Here is a 14,305-nt window from a genome sequence, read left to right as displayed (position 1 = left end):
CATAAAGAAATCCTCATAGAAAGATCAGAAGTGGAGAGAGGGAGCAATTTCAAGTTCCTGGATGTCAAGACCTCTGAGGATCTAACCTGGTCTCAACATATCGATGCAGCTACAAAGAAGTTAAGATGGTGGCTATATTTCATTGTTGAGTTTGAGCAGATATGGTTTGTCGCATAAAGCATTTGACAACTTCTATAGATGTACTATGGAGAGCACTCTGACAGGCTGCATCACTGTCTGGTATGGGGGGTGGGGGGGGTGCTACTGCACAGGATTAAAGTACGCTGCAGAAAGTTAGTCAGCTCCATTATCGATACTAGTCTCCGTGGTATGCAGGGCATCTTTAAGGAGCGGTGCCGCAAGAAGGCAGCGTCCGGCATTAAGGACCGCAGCACCAATCCAGGACATGCCCTCTTCTCATTGTTATGATCAGGAAGGAGGTACAGAATACACTCATCAATTCAGGAACTGTTTCTTCCCCTCTGCCATTCGATTTCTAAATGGACATTGAACCCATGAACACTAGCTCACTACATTTTCAGTTATTTCTGTTTTTGCATTACTTATTTCAAATTAACTATTTAATATGTATTGTGACGAGAATACACATAAAATTAAGATGTTTGCTGGCCTGGGTTAGCATCAGTGGCATCAGCAGTTGGTCTGCCACCTGTCCTCAGGAAAAAGAGAGATAAAGAACAATGAAGCAGCACCTGGAGATGTGTAATGAAGGGACGGGAGAGAGAGCTGTCTGGAGCGGCTCCCCCCTTTGAACCCTGAACTGTTTGAAGTGATGGACAGGCGATACCCCAGCATGGGGATAAAAGGGGACAGGTTCGCTAAGGCAGGACACACACGACACCCGAGGTAACAAGACCCTGGAAGCGGTGCGCCTCTCACGAGTCGGTGGGATGTACCGGACCTTAAACGCACAGGGTGGAAAGGTACGATCAGCGGGAACCCGGTGTGTGTCCGCCCTCGCTTGGGTGCCGGGTTCACTGCAGAGGATCGACCGCATCTGGAGGAGGGGTCACAGTCGGTGACCTCAGGTGATATCACAAAGGACCCACTCGAAAGCTGCTTGTGAGCAATATCGCCGGTCTGTGAGTGGAAGCCATTTCTGAATGATCAGTCGTTCCCGTCCTCTCTCTCCCTCCCCCCCACGTTGTCCATCGCCATGGCAACGATTACTGCGAACTGAACTATTAAATCGAACTGGACTTTTGTGTCACTTTGAAATTGGTCATTTACCCCTAGACAACGACAGAGCTTGATTGATGCTGTTATCTTAATTCTGTGCACATGTGTGTTTATCATTGCTGAACTGTTGCATTTATTATCCTTTCGATTACTGTGTTGCTTGTTTCTTCAATAAAACTTTCTTAGTTCTAGTAATCCAGACTCCAACTGAGTGATCCATTTCTGTTGGTTCGGCAACCCAGTTACGGGGTACGTAACAGTATTAATACATGAATTAACAAATTTCACGACATATGCCAGTGAAATTAAACCTGATTCTGAATATGATATTCTCTTAAAGGGCTGTCAAGTGTTGGGTTCTCAGGTGACTGTTGAGGCCGATCTTGGATCCACATATTTTGGCACAGTGTGGACAAGAGTAAGCGATGGTTGTGGTTAGTGGTTGGGTCTTTTGGTTGTTCAGTCTCTCCTTTCAAAGCTGCCCCTTGTTCTCTGCGGCAAAGCAGAGGTTGATCTCATACAGTGCAGTTCTCTCTTGAACAGATTTTCCCCAGGTGTATCTATTGAGTGCAGTCTTCCCAGTTTTTAGATGTAATGTAGAAATTTTTCAGGCTGATTTCCATATTATCTCTGAAGCATTACATTAGCCCACCAGAGTTTGCAGACCTTCCTTCAACTGGGGTTAAAAGATGTGTTTGTGGATATGTGATTTAGACATCTGGGTGACATGACCTAACCATTGGAGTTGGTGTTACTTTATCGTGGTGGGGATGCTGTTCATGTTGACCTCCTCCAATACGCTGGTGTCCTTCCAGCTGATCCTCAAAGTCTTTCCTAAGGCTCTAGGGTGGTGTTGCTCCAGGACTCTCAGGTGTTTACTGTAGGTAGTCCATCATCCAGATCAATGCAGTAATAGAGGAAGGATATCAATCATATAGACAAAAAGTTTTGTTTGGGTTATACAGCTTTTATCCAGCTGGTCTCTGCCAACCAAAAGGTCCCATCCAAGCTAGTCCTCTTTACCAGCATTTGGTCGCCTTTCCGATCCATGTACCTGTCTAAGTTTCTTTCAAAAAGCTGGCTGATCTGCTGAGTTCTTTCAGCATTTTATGTATGTAACTTATTGGCATTGTGCTGATAAAAGGTCTAATCCTGAAACGTAGATTGTCTATTCCTCTCGATAGGCGCTGCCTGACCTGCTGAGTTTTCCAGCACGGTGTAATTCACCAGTTTCTTTTCTATCATTATGTATGGCATTGTACGGCTGCCGCAAAGACAGCAACTTTCATGACATATGCCGGTGATACTAAATGTTATTCTGATTCTAAGTTTTTGCCTGTACAGTACCTCCTGCCTGATGGTAGTAGAGAGAAGAGAGCAGGGCCTGAATAGTGGAGAACCTCAGGGATGGATGCTACTTTCTTGTGTCAGATTTAGACAGGTAGATAAATAGATAGATAGATATACTTTATTGATCCCGAGGGAAATCGGGTTTCGTTACAGCGAACACTAACCAAGAATAGAGCATAAGTATAGCAGGACAAAAACCACAAACAATCAAACAACAAAATGCAAACTATGCCAGATGGAAAATAAGTCCAGGACCAGTCTATTGGCTCAGGGTGTCTGACCCTCCACGGGAGGAGCTGCAAGTTCGATGGCCACAGGCAGGAACGACCTCCAGTGCTGCCCCGCATTGTATCTCGGTGCAAGAGCATTGAGTCACCCTCAGCTTTCTATTAGATCTGGGTATTAACGTCACGGAAGAATTTGAGTTCTATTAGTTTAGTCTCCCCTCCCCCCCCCACACTTTTAAGTCTACTCCTCGGCTTTTTTTCTCCAGTCCTGCTGAAGGGTTTTGGCCCGAAACGTTGACTGTACTCTTTTCCTAGATGCTGCCTGGCCTGCTGAGTTCCTCCAGCATTTTGCGTGCGTTGATCGGATTCCCACGTATCTGCAGATTTTTTTCTTGTTTCTGTTACTGCAGTGCTGAGTTTCACTTGGGCCTGTGGTACTGCTTTTGTTTGATAACAGACTGCTGATCACAGACCAAATATCTCATCATATCTCCAAATTTGCACAATTTCATTTAACAGATGCTTAATAGTGTAATTGATCTGCCCGAAGCCAGATTGAATGAGTTCCTTCACGTCTGCCAGTGACCACAATCTGTCTGTACATCTAATACGGCTCATCCCCACTTGGCCCAGAGATCAGTATTTATCCCTCTAAATCAGGAAACACAAAGTTCAATCCTCATTCTGTAGCTTGTGTAACAGATCTTCCTCACTGCTCAAAGAGAAAATGTCGTTCCTCTGAATCAGAATCAGAATCAGGCTTATTACATAGAAACATAGAAAATAGGTGCAGGAGTAGGCCATTCGGCCCTCCGAGCCTGCACTGCCATTTATTATGATCATGGCTGATCATCCAACTCAGAACCCCGCCCCAGCCTTCCCTCCATACCCCCTGACCCCCGTAGCCACAAGGGCCATATCTAACTCCCTCAGTCCTTATAATCACTAAGGTAGGTCGGGAAATTTGTTGTTACATAAAATATAGTATAATTTACAGTAAGAAATATATAAATGTGTCTAGGAATAGTATGGACACTACATAGAGTCAAAAGTATATTATTATAGCATTATAGATTTTATGTAAGACTCCAAAACTATTGTAGATTTCCTGATAAGGTCAAATTTGAGAGGCTCAGATACCCAAGTGTGAATGCAGGGTGAGTGTCATCTCCATGTTGACGCAGTTCAAATACTTCAACAGAACAGGCCGACTCCCTGTCCTCATTCCAACATATCAGTGCATGGCCTTTATCTACTACCACGTTGAGCTTGTACTCCTTCCCCTCCCCCCAACTTCTTACTCTGGCTTCTTCCTCCTTCCTTTCCAGTCCCGATGAAGGGTCTCAGCCCGAAATTTCAACTGGCTGCCCGCTCTGCTGAGTTTCTCGAAAGCGTTGCTCTGGAATTCCAGTATCTACAGATTCTCTGATTTTCATAATTAGTGGCCACTGCTTCCCTGGATTAGTCTTGTGCCACGTAAGCTGAAATACACTTTTTGTTTATGCTTCTTTTGTGGGGAATTTGCTCTCTGCGTTAAATACTGCTATTCATCTGGAATATAGTTGTCAGCCTTGAACTCAAAAGCTCACAGGGTGATGATAGATCACTATATTGTCAAGGATCTTAAACAAGATGCTGCCATGAAAGATGATTGAACATTACCTTGATTACTGTTGTTGTGACAACTCAATTTATCAGAACCCACCAAGAGCTGCCATCAAGTTATATCACTGGATTCTGATGAGATTGACTGAACACTGACATGAGACACATGCCAATTAGCCTATCATCTCTCCCTGGGCCCCCTCCTCCTTTCCTTTCTCCCATGGTCCACTCTCCTCTTCTATCAGATTCCTTCCTCTCCAGCCCTTTATCTTTCCCATTCACTTGGCTTCACCTATCACCTTCCAACTATCCTCCTTCCCTTCCCTTTTATCAGCTGAAGCCTTGATGTTATTCGGCTTTGAAGTGAGGATTTCCAGATAGAGATGAACAAAGCATAATACCCACAACAGAGCGACTGGGCTTGTATACTCTGGAATTTAGAAGGCTGAGAGGGGATCTTATTGAAATATATAAGATTATTAAGGGATTGGACATGCTGGAGGCAGGAAGCATGTTCCCATTGATGGGTGAGTCCAGAACCAGAGGCCACAGTTTAAGAATAAGGGGTAGGCCATTTAGAACGGAGTTGAGGAAAAACTTTTTCACCCAGAGAGTGGTGGATATATGGAATGCTCTGCCCCAGAAGGCTGTGGAGGCCAAGTCTCTGGATGCTTTCAAAAAAGAGATGAATAGAGCTCTTAAAGATAGCGGAATCAAAGGTTATGGGGATAAGGCAGGAACTGGATACTGATTGTGGATGATCAGCCATGATCAGTGAATGGTGGTGCTGGCTTGAAGGGCCAAATAGCCCACTCCTGCACCTATTGTCTATCGTCTAAAGCACTCAAAGTGCTGGAGGAGCTCAGCAGGTCAGGCAGCATCCATGGAAATGAATAACAGTCAATGTTTCAGGCCAAGATCCTTCTTCAGGACTGGTAAGGAAGGTGGCAAATGTCGGAAAATTTTCCTTCTGATTATTTTTCCCCCTCCTCCTCCTCCTTCTATTCACCACTCTGGACTCTTACTTTTTCTCCTCACCTGCCTATCACCAGCCATTGGTGCCCCTCCTTCTTCCCTTTCTCCCCTGGTCCTCTCTCCTCTTCTATCAGGTTCCTTCCTCTCCAGCCCTTTAACCTTTCCCACCCACCTGGCTTCACCTATCACCTTCTATCCAGTCCTCCTTCCCTTCCCCCCACCTTTTTATTCTAGCATCTTCCCTCTGCCTTTCCAGTCCTCAAGAAGGGTCTCAGCCTGAAACGTTGACTGCTAATTAATTTCCATAGCTGTTGTCTGACCTGCTGAGTTCCTCCAGCATTTTGTGTGCATTACTCTGGACTTCCAGCAACTGCAGCAGACTTTCTCATGATGATGAATTCCTCTCCAGGCAGCTTTATACCGCAATGAAGGCTGCAATACAGAAGTCCACTTTCTTGCAGCTAATAGTTATTCTGGAGGAGATATATTTGCAGAACAGTCTACCAATTTAAATTTCATGGGTGGGTTCATTATGTTCTTACTGAAAGCAAATTGGCACTGTGTGCATTCACATGTATATTCACATGCTGAGAATCTGATTAATGATTCATATTAAGCCTCTTCTCATTAAGTGTTCATTTGGTCTGCTTTGCAAAGATTAAGGTACAGAAGCAAAAGTCAGCTTCATCTGGTTTCAGCTGCAAGGTGATACAATGATTAGATGGCTTTAATTCCCTCGCTATGCCATCAGGGAGCTAACCAGCTAGCTGAGTCCATCAATCTCCTTCAAAATTAGATTCTGGAATGATTAGAGGAGCAAGTGATCTGCAGAAATTTGATGAATGACAGAGCTGGGAGGTGATTGGTGGAAGACGTGAATGGCTGAAGAAGAAGGAAGCTGATAGGACAGGACAGTGGACCATGGGGGAAAGGAAAGGAGAAGGGGCACCAGGAGATGTGATGGACAGGTGAGGAGAAGAGAAGGGGTAGAAAGGGAACCAGATTGAGAAATGGACCAAAGTGGCCAACAGGAAATTCTGTATTTTGTGTCAGACAGCCTTCGGGATTTTTCTGGGGTGGCTTCTCACCTCATTTCAGCTTCCCGTTCCCATTCCAACATGGGGAGAAATTACTGCAAGTTCGAGAAATCAATTTTAACATCATCAGGTTGGAGACGACCCAGACAGAATATTAGGTGTTGCTCCTTCAGCCTGAGAGTGGCCTCATTGTGGCAGTAGAGAGGCCATGGAACTAGGGACATGGCCTCAAGATTCGGGGGAGTAGACTTTGGATGGAGATGAGGAGGAACTGCTTTTCCCAGAGGGTGGCGAATCTGTGGAATTCTCTGCCCAATGAAGCAGTGGAGGCTACCTCAGTAAATACATTTAAGACAAGGTTGGATAGATTTTGCATTGTTGGGGAATTAAGGGTTAAGGGGAAAAGGCAGGTAGGTGGAGATGAGTCCATGGCCAGATCAGCCATGATCTTATTGAATGGTGGAGCAGGCTCGACGAGTCAGATGGCCTACCCCTGCTTCTATTTCTTGTGTTCTTCTTGTGAATGACATGTTGGAATGAGAATGGGAAGTTGAATTGGTATGGCAGCCACCAGGAGATCCTGCCTTCTGAGTGAAGGTGCTTGATGAAGCGGACCTTCAGTCAACATCAGGGCTCACCGATGTAGAGGACGTCACAATGGAAGCAGATAGCCCCCAACGGACTCACAGCTGTCGTGTTCCCTCCCCTGCAGGGATTGTTTGGGGCCCTGAATGGTGGTCCATGCTCAGTTGAGTGCTGGCCTCTCCCGTCAGTGCTATCCTTCAGTGTTCAGTCAATGGAATGACAGGCAGGATTGCGTGCATCTACGCACTGCTGGGAACTGTGCCATCAACCTGCATGACACGCTGCTCAGGGACTTGGGCTATGTACATGCTTTTTTGCGTGACTGACTTTCTTTTTGCTCGCTATTTTGAATGTGCTGTGTATGTTTTGCACTTTGGCCCCAGAGGAATACTGTTTAGCTCGGCTGTATTCACGTGCGGGTGAATGATAATTACACATGAAGTCGATTTGATTTGAGGTGTAGGGAAGGTGTAGCACTTGTCCTGTAGGTGACAAGATATAGCTAATATAGTCTTTTTTTTGGAACTGCTCATTAGAGCTTGCAATGAGAATGGGAAGTGGATTTGAAATGGATGGCCACCGAGAAATCCTACCTTTTATGGTGGACAGAGTGAAGATGCTTGTTGAAGCAGTCCCCTAATCTATCTCAGTTCTTGTACCTCACTGAATTTACAGCCAATTCCATAAACTGTCTGGTAGGGATTTAATTAGCATAATCACGGTCTTTACCCTGTGGCTTCTTCCTTAATACCTGGGAGAAATTAATTTTACTTCTTAATATAATTTCTGAATATAACTGAATCCCCTAATCATTCTGGTAACAGGGTGAATGAAAATATTTGAAAGACGGAGCAAGGGTGGTTGGTCTAACATGAGTCTTAGTGAAACTCTGAGCATTCATATCTCAAGATTAAATTAGGGAGGATTTAGAAATTTGTGAGTTAATCATGTACACCCAGCATGGAATAGCTGGAATCAAGTCACATTTGACAAATATAATAGGGAGTTCATTTGTAAAGAGATCAATCAGTTTTCTCAGGAGAGTCCAATATCTATTAGAGCAGAATTTCCTCAGGGCTCTCCCCTGTCTTTAGTAGAAACACAGTGGAGATCTCAGAACGTTGCCAAAGGTGTGATAGACAAGAGGGGAATCCAAAAACACATTCTCCCTGTGATTATGTGAGTTTTCTCCATGTGTACTGGTTTTTTCTCCTACATCCCAAAGATGTTTGGTGATTTGGTTGGCCGCTGTATTTGGCTCCTGGCGAGTGTGATTGTAGTGGCAGGACCAGGAGCAATTTGTGAAATATAAAATGTGATTAGTGTAGGGTTTATGTAAATTGGCACCTGTTCATTTGTGTAAACTTTATAAAGCCTCAGCATCACATACTGCTCCTATATTCTAGTCCTCTCGAAATTAATGCTAACGTGCATTTGCCTTTCTCACCACTGGCTCAACCTGAAAATTAACCTTTAGGGAATCCTGCACAAGGACTTTCAAGTCCCTTTGTACCTCAGATTTTTCACTTTTCTCCCCATTTAGAAAATAGTCTATGTTTTTATTTCTTCTAGCAAAGTGCAGAATCATGCATTCCTTACACTATATTTCACCTAATGAACAAGAGAAAATCTGCAGGTGCTGGAAATCCGAGCAACATACACAAAATGCTGAAGGAACTCAGCAGGCCAGGCAGCATCTTTGGAAAAAAGTAGAGTCGATGCTTTGAGTTGAACCCCTTCAGCAAGACTAGAGAAAAAAAGCTGAGAGGTAAATTTAAAAGGTGGGGGAGGGGGGTAGGTGAAAGAGAACCACCAGGTGATAGGTAAAACCTAGAGGGGGAGGATTGAAGTAAAGAGCTGGGATGTTGATTGGTGAGAAGACGTGAGAGAGGGAAAAAGGGATGGGAAATGGAGAAGGAGGGGGAGGAAGGGGGTTTAGGGTCATTACCGGAGGTTTGAGAAATCGATGTTCATGCCATCAGGTTGGAGGCTACCTAAACGGAATATAAGGTGTTGTTCCTCCAACCTAAGTGTGGCTTCATCACCACAGTAGGAGAGGCCATGGAAGGGCATATCCGAATGGGAATGGGAAGTGGAATTAAAATGGGTGGCCACTGGGAGATCCTGCTTGTTCTGACGGATGAGAAAAGATGCTTGGCGAAGTGGTCTCCCAATCTACGTCGGGTCTCACTGATGTACAGGAGGCCCAACCGGGAGCACTGAACAGAGTAAATGATCCCAACAGACTCGCAGGTGAAGTGTCACCTCACCTGGCAGGACTGTTTAGGGCCCTAGATGGTAGTGAGGGAGGAGGTGTAAGGGCAGGTGTACCACTTGTTCCGCTTTCAAGGATAAGTACCAGGAAGGAAATCAGTGCGGAGGGATGAATGGACAAGGGAGTCCCATAGGGAATGATCCCTGCAAAAAGCAGAAAGTTGGGGGGAGGGGAAGATGTGCTTGGTGGTGGGATCCCATTGGAGGTGGCCGAAGTTTCGGAGTATTACGTACTGGACGTGGAGGCTGGTTGGGGTGGTAGGTGAGGGCAAGAGTAACCCCATCCCCGGTAGGGTGGCGGGAAGATGGCGTAAGAGCAGACGTGCATGAACTTGGAAATTGGCTGTGGACGCATTGCTTGAGTTGACCTTCCCATTTGATTCTGAGGATTCCTCACAGACAGCACAATTGGACAGATTCCAATGTCTGTCCATCAATCTGCTGCAAAACACAGCTTTCCCAGTCATAATGAAACATTATTTTGACCATGTACACGAAGAACTTGGTGGTTGTGCAGACATCATACTTGTTGTAAACGTGGTGGGTCTAGGGTGGGAGAATTGGCAATTCCAGGGTATCATATAACCATATAACAATTACAGCACTGAAACAGGCCATCTCAGCCCTTCCAGTCCGTGCCGAACTCTTGCTCTCACCTAGTCCCACCAACCTGAACTCAGCCCATAACCCTCCATTCCTTTCCTGTCCACATATCTATCCAATTTAACTTTAAACAACAACATCGAACCTGCCTCAACCACTTCTGCTGGAAGCTCGTTCCACACAGCTACCACTCTCTGAGTAAAGAAGTTCCCCCTCATGTTACCCCTAAACTTTTGCCCTTTAACTCTCAACTCATGTCCTCTTGTTTGAATCTCCCCCACTCTCAATGGGAAAAGCCTATCCACGTCAACTCTATCAATCCCCCTCATAATTTTAAACACCTCTATCAAGTCCCCCCTCAACCTTCTACGCTCCAAAGAATAAAAACCCAACTTGTTCAACCTTTGTCTGTAAATTAGGTGATAAAACCCAGGTAACAGTCTAGTAAATCTTCTCTGTACTGTCTCAATTTTGTTGACATCTCTCCTATAATTCGGTGACCAGAACTGTACACAATACTCCAAATTTGGCCTCACCAATGCCTTGTACAATTTCAACATGACATCCCAACTCCTATACACAGTGCTTTGATTTATAAAGGCCAGCATACCAAAAGCTTTCTTCACCACCCTATCCACATGAGATTCCACCTTCAGGGAACTATGCACCATTATTCCTAGATCACTCTGTTCTACTGCATTCTTCAATGCCCTACCATTTACCATGTATGTCCTATTTTGATTAGTCCTACCAAAATGTAATACCTCACACTTATCAGCGTTAAACTCCATCTGCCATCTTTCAACCCACTCTTCTAACCGGCCTAAATCTCTCTGCAAACTTTGAAAACCTACTTCATTATCCACAACTCCACCTATCTTAGTATCATCTGCATACTTACTAATCCAATTTACCACCCCATCATCCAGATCATTAATGTATATGACAAATAACATTGGACCCAGTACGGATCCCTGAGGTACACCACTAGTCACCAGCCTCCAATCTGACAAACAGTTATCCATCACTACTCTCTGGCGTCTCCCATTCAGCCACTGCTGAATCCATTTTACTACTTCAATATTAATACCTAACGATTGAACCTTCCTAACCAACCTTCCATGTGGGACCTTGTCAAAGGCCTTACTGAAGACCATATAGACAACATCCACCGCTTTATCCTCGTCAACTTTCCTAGTAACCTCTTCAAAAAATTCAATAAGATTTGTCAAACATGACCTTCCACGCACAAATCCATGTTGACTGTTCCTAATCAGACCCTGTCTATCCAGATAATTATCTATACCATCCTTTAGAATACTTTCCATCAATTTACCCACCACTGACATCAAACTCACAGGCCGATAATTGCTAGGTTTACTCTTCGAACCCTTTTTAAACAATGGAACAACATGAGCAATACGCCAATCCTCCAGCACCATGCCTGTTTCTAATGACATTTGAAATATTTCTCTCAGCGCCCCTGCTATTTCTACACTAACTTCCCTCAAGGTCCTAGGGAATATCCTGTCAGGACCTGGAGACTTACCCACTTTTATATTCCTTAAAAGCTCCAGTACTTCCTCTTCTTTAATCATCATAGTTTCCATAACTTCCCTACCTGTTTCTCTTATCTTACCCAATTCAATATCCTTCTCCTTAGTGAATACCAAAGAAAATAAATTGTTCAGAATCTCCCCCATCTCTTTTGGCTCCACATATAGCCGTCCACTCTGATTCTCTAAGGGACCAATTTTATCCCTCACTATCCTTTTGCTATTAATATAACGGTAGAAACCCTTGGGATTTATTTTCACCTTACTTGCCAAAGCAACCTCATATCTTCTTTTAGCTTTTCTAATTTCTTTCTAAAGATTCTTTTTACATTCTTTATATTCCTCGAGCACCTTATATTCTCCATGCTGCCTATATTTATTGTAGATGTCTCTCTTTTTCCGAACCAAGTTTCCAATATCAAATATTTCCAATATTTCCTTGAAAACCATGGCTCTCTCAAACTTTTAACCTTTCCTTTCATCCTAACAGGAACATTAAGATTCTGTACTCTCAAAATTTCACCTTTAAATGACCTCCATTTCTCTATTACATTCTTCCCATAAAACAAATTGTCCCAATCCACTCCTTCTAAATCCTTTCGCATCTCCTCAAAGTTAGCCTTTCTCCAATCAAAAATCTGAACCCTGGGTCCAGACCCATCCTTCTCCATAATTACATTGAAACTAATAGCGTTGTGATCATTGGACCCTAAGTGCTCCCCAACACAAACCTCTGTCACCTGACCTATTTCATTCCCTAACAGGCGACCCAACACTGCCCCTTCTCTAGTTGGTACCTCTATGTATTGCTGCAAAAAATTATCCTGCATACATTTTACAAACTCCAAACCATCCAGCCCTTTTACCGTAAGGGCTTCCCAGTCTATGTGTGGAAAATTCAAATCTCCCACAATCACAACCTTGTGCTTACTACAAATATCTGCTATCTCCTTACAAATTTGCTCCTCCAAATCTCGCTCCCCATTTGGTGGTCTATAATACACCCCCATAAGAGTTTCCCATTCCTCAATTCCATCCAAATAGCTTCCCTAGACGAGCCCTGCAATCTATCCAGCCAGAGCACCGCTGTTATATTTTCTCTGACCTGCAATGCAACACCTCCCCCTCTTGTCCCTCCGATTCTATCACACCTGAAGCAACAAAATCCTGGAATATTCAGTTGCCAATTACACCCCTCCTGTAACCATGTTTCACTAATAGCTACCACATCGTACTTCTAGGTATCAATCCATGCTGTAAGCTCCTTCACCTTTCTTATCATGCTCCTAGCATTAAAATAAATGCATTTAAGAAATTTTCCACCTCTTACTCTCTGTTTATCACTAACGGTACAAACAACTTTATTATTTTCTTTTCCTTCCTTCTCCCCTACATATGTTCCTATACTCTGGTTCCCCTCCCCCCTCCTATCTAGTTTAAATCCACCGGAGCCTCTCTATCTACAGAGGATCAACATACTGGTGCAATCATGATAAATGCACAGCAGCAGCTGCATTTATGAAGGTTTGGCAAGTAACCAAAGACTCTTGCAAGTTTCCAAAGATGTACTGTGAAGAGCATTCTGACTGGTTGCATCTCTGTCTGATGTGGAGGCACCTATGCATAGGACCTTAAGAAGCTTCAGAGAGTTGTACACTTAGGCAGCTCTATCACTGTGACAATGCCTCCCACCAGCGAGGTCATCGTCAAAAGGCCATGCCTCAAGAAGGCGGCATCCATCATTAAGGACCCGCACCACCAAAGTTCTTATGACTATCGGGGAAGAGGTACAGGAACCTGAAGATAAACACACACACCATTTTAGGAATATTTTCTTCCCCTCCGCCATCAAATTTCTGAATGGTCCATTAACTCATGAACATGACTTCTTTTACACTGCAATTGACTTATTTTTTCATGTAATTTGTTTTGTCGGCAGGGTGGGGTGGAGATACACCACTACCAAAGAAGCAGTAGGGTGCTCCTCTCCTCTGCTAGCCTGCAGGGCACACTTGGACAAGATGTAGCACCCACTTAGCCTCCACCCCCCCCCCACCCCTGATCAGGGTCATGTGAAGTCATGGGAACAGGTGGTGGATGGTTGTATGAGCAACTGGAGGATATCCCATGTCCCGATTGTGACACCAGACAATCTCTGAAGAGTACTGATAATGGCTGGGGTCACCAGTTTTGTAAAGACACTGCTCAGAAGAAGGCAATAACAAGCCAGTTCTGCAGGAGAACTTGCCGAGAACCATTATGGCCATGGATAAGACCATGATTGCCTACTTCATACAACATGCCACATAATGATGCCAATGTTATGCCTACATTGTAGTGCTACTGCAATACATCAGATTTCATCATTTATGAAAATGCCAAAAGGCCAGATTCAGAATTTGCTCATCCAATCTTCGTACAGATTTCTTCATCGATATTTGATCAAATGCTTCACAGCCAGTGTTACTCATGCCTTAAGAACAACACTTCAAAAAAAAACATTGGGCACTCAGAAGTTATATATGGGTTTGAGATTGTACTGACACTTCAATAATGGAAAATGGATTGCAATCTCAGAACAGTTTCCCCATACCTTTGAGTTCAACAAGTTACAGCTTTGTAACTTCCTCTGAATGAGAATGTTGGTCAATAAGACCCCAGGGATTTTCTTATATCAGTCCAGATCTGATGGATTTCTGAAAAAATTGTCTCTACTAATTCCCCTCTCCTTTGAATTGCTTCTCTTTTGTTCTCCTTGCCTTCGTTCATTTCTTATTGTTCTTGTCCATAGATACTGTGCATTTGAACACAGTAAAAGCCCATATGGAGTGATAGAGTCAAAACATTTCTTGATAGCCATCAAGCTTTTAAATATATTTCTTTCTGAGGAAGA

At 43.9% G+C, this 14,305-nt stretch overlaps 1 protein-coding gene across 3 annotated transcripts in view; it reads right to left on the bottom strand.

Moving 5' to 3' along the window:
• The window catches only part of LOC134357219 (EGF-like repeat and discoidin I-like domain-containing protein 3), a 294,825-nt gene that overhangs the window by 126,919 nt on the left and 153,601 nt on the right, over window positions 1-14,305 (bottom strand). The window lies entirely within an intron of this gene.

The sequence above is a fragment of the Mobula hypostoma genome, chromosome 16, assembly GCF_963921235.1.
Source record: "Mobula hypostoma chromosome 16, sMobHyp1.1, whole genome shotgun sequence".
Lineage (NCBI taxonomy): Eukaryota > Metazoa > Chordata > Chondrichthyes > Myliobatiformes > Myliobatidae > Mobula > Mobula hypostoma.
Note: the sequence above shows the minus strand (reverse complement) of the source record. Positions and strands in the feature narration are given on the sequence as shown.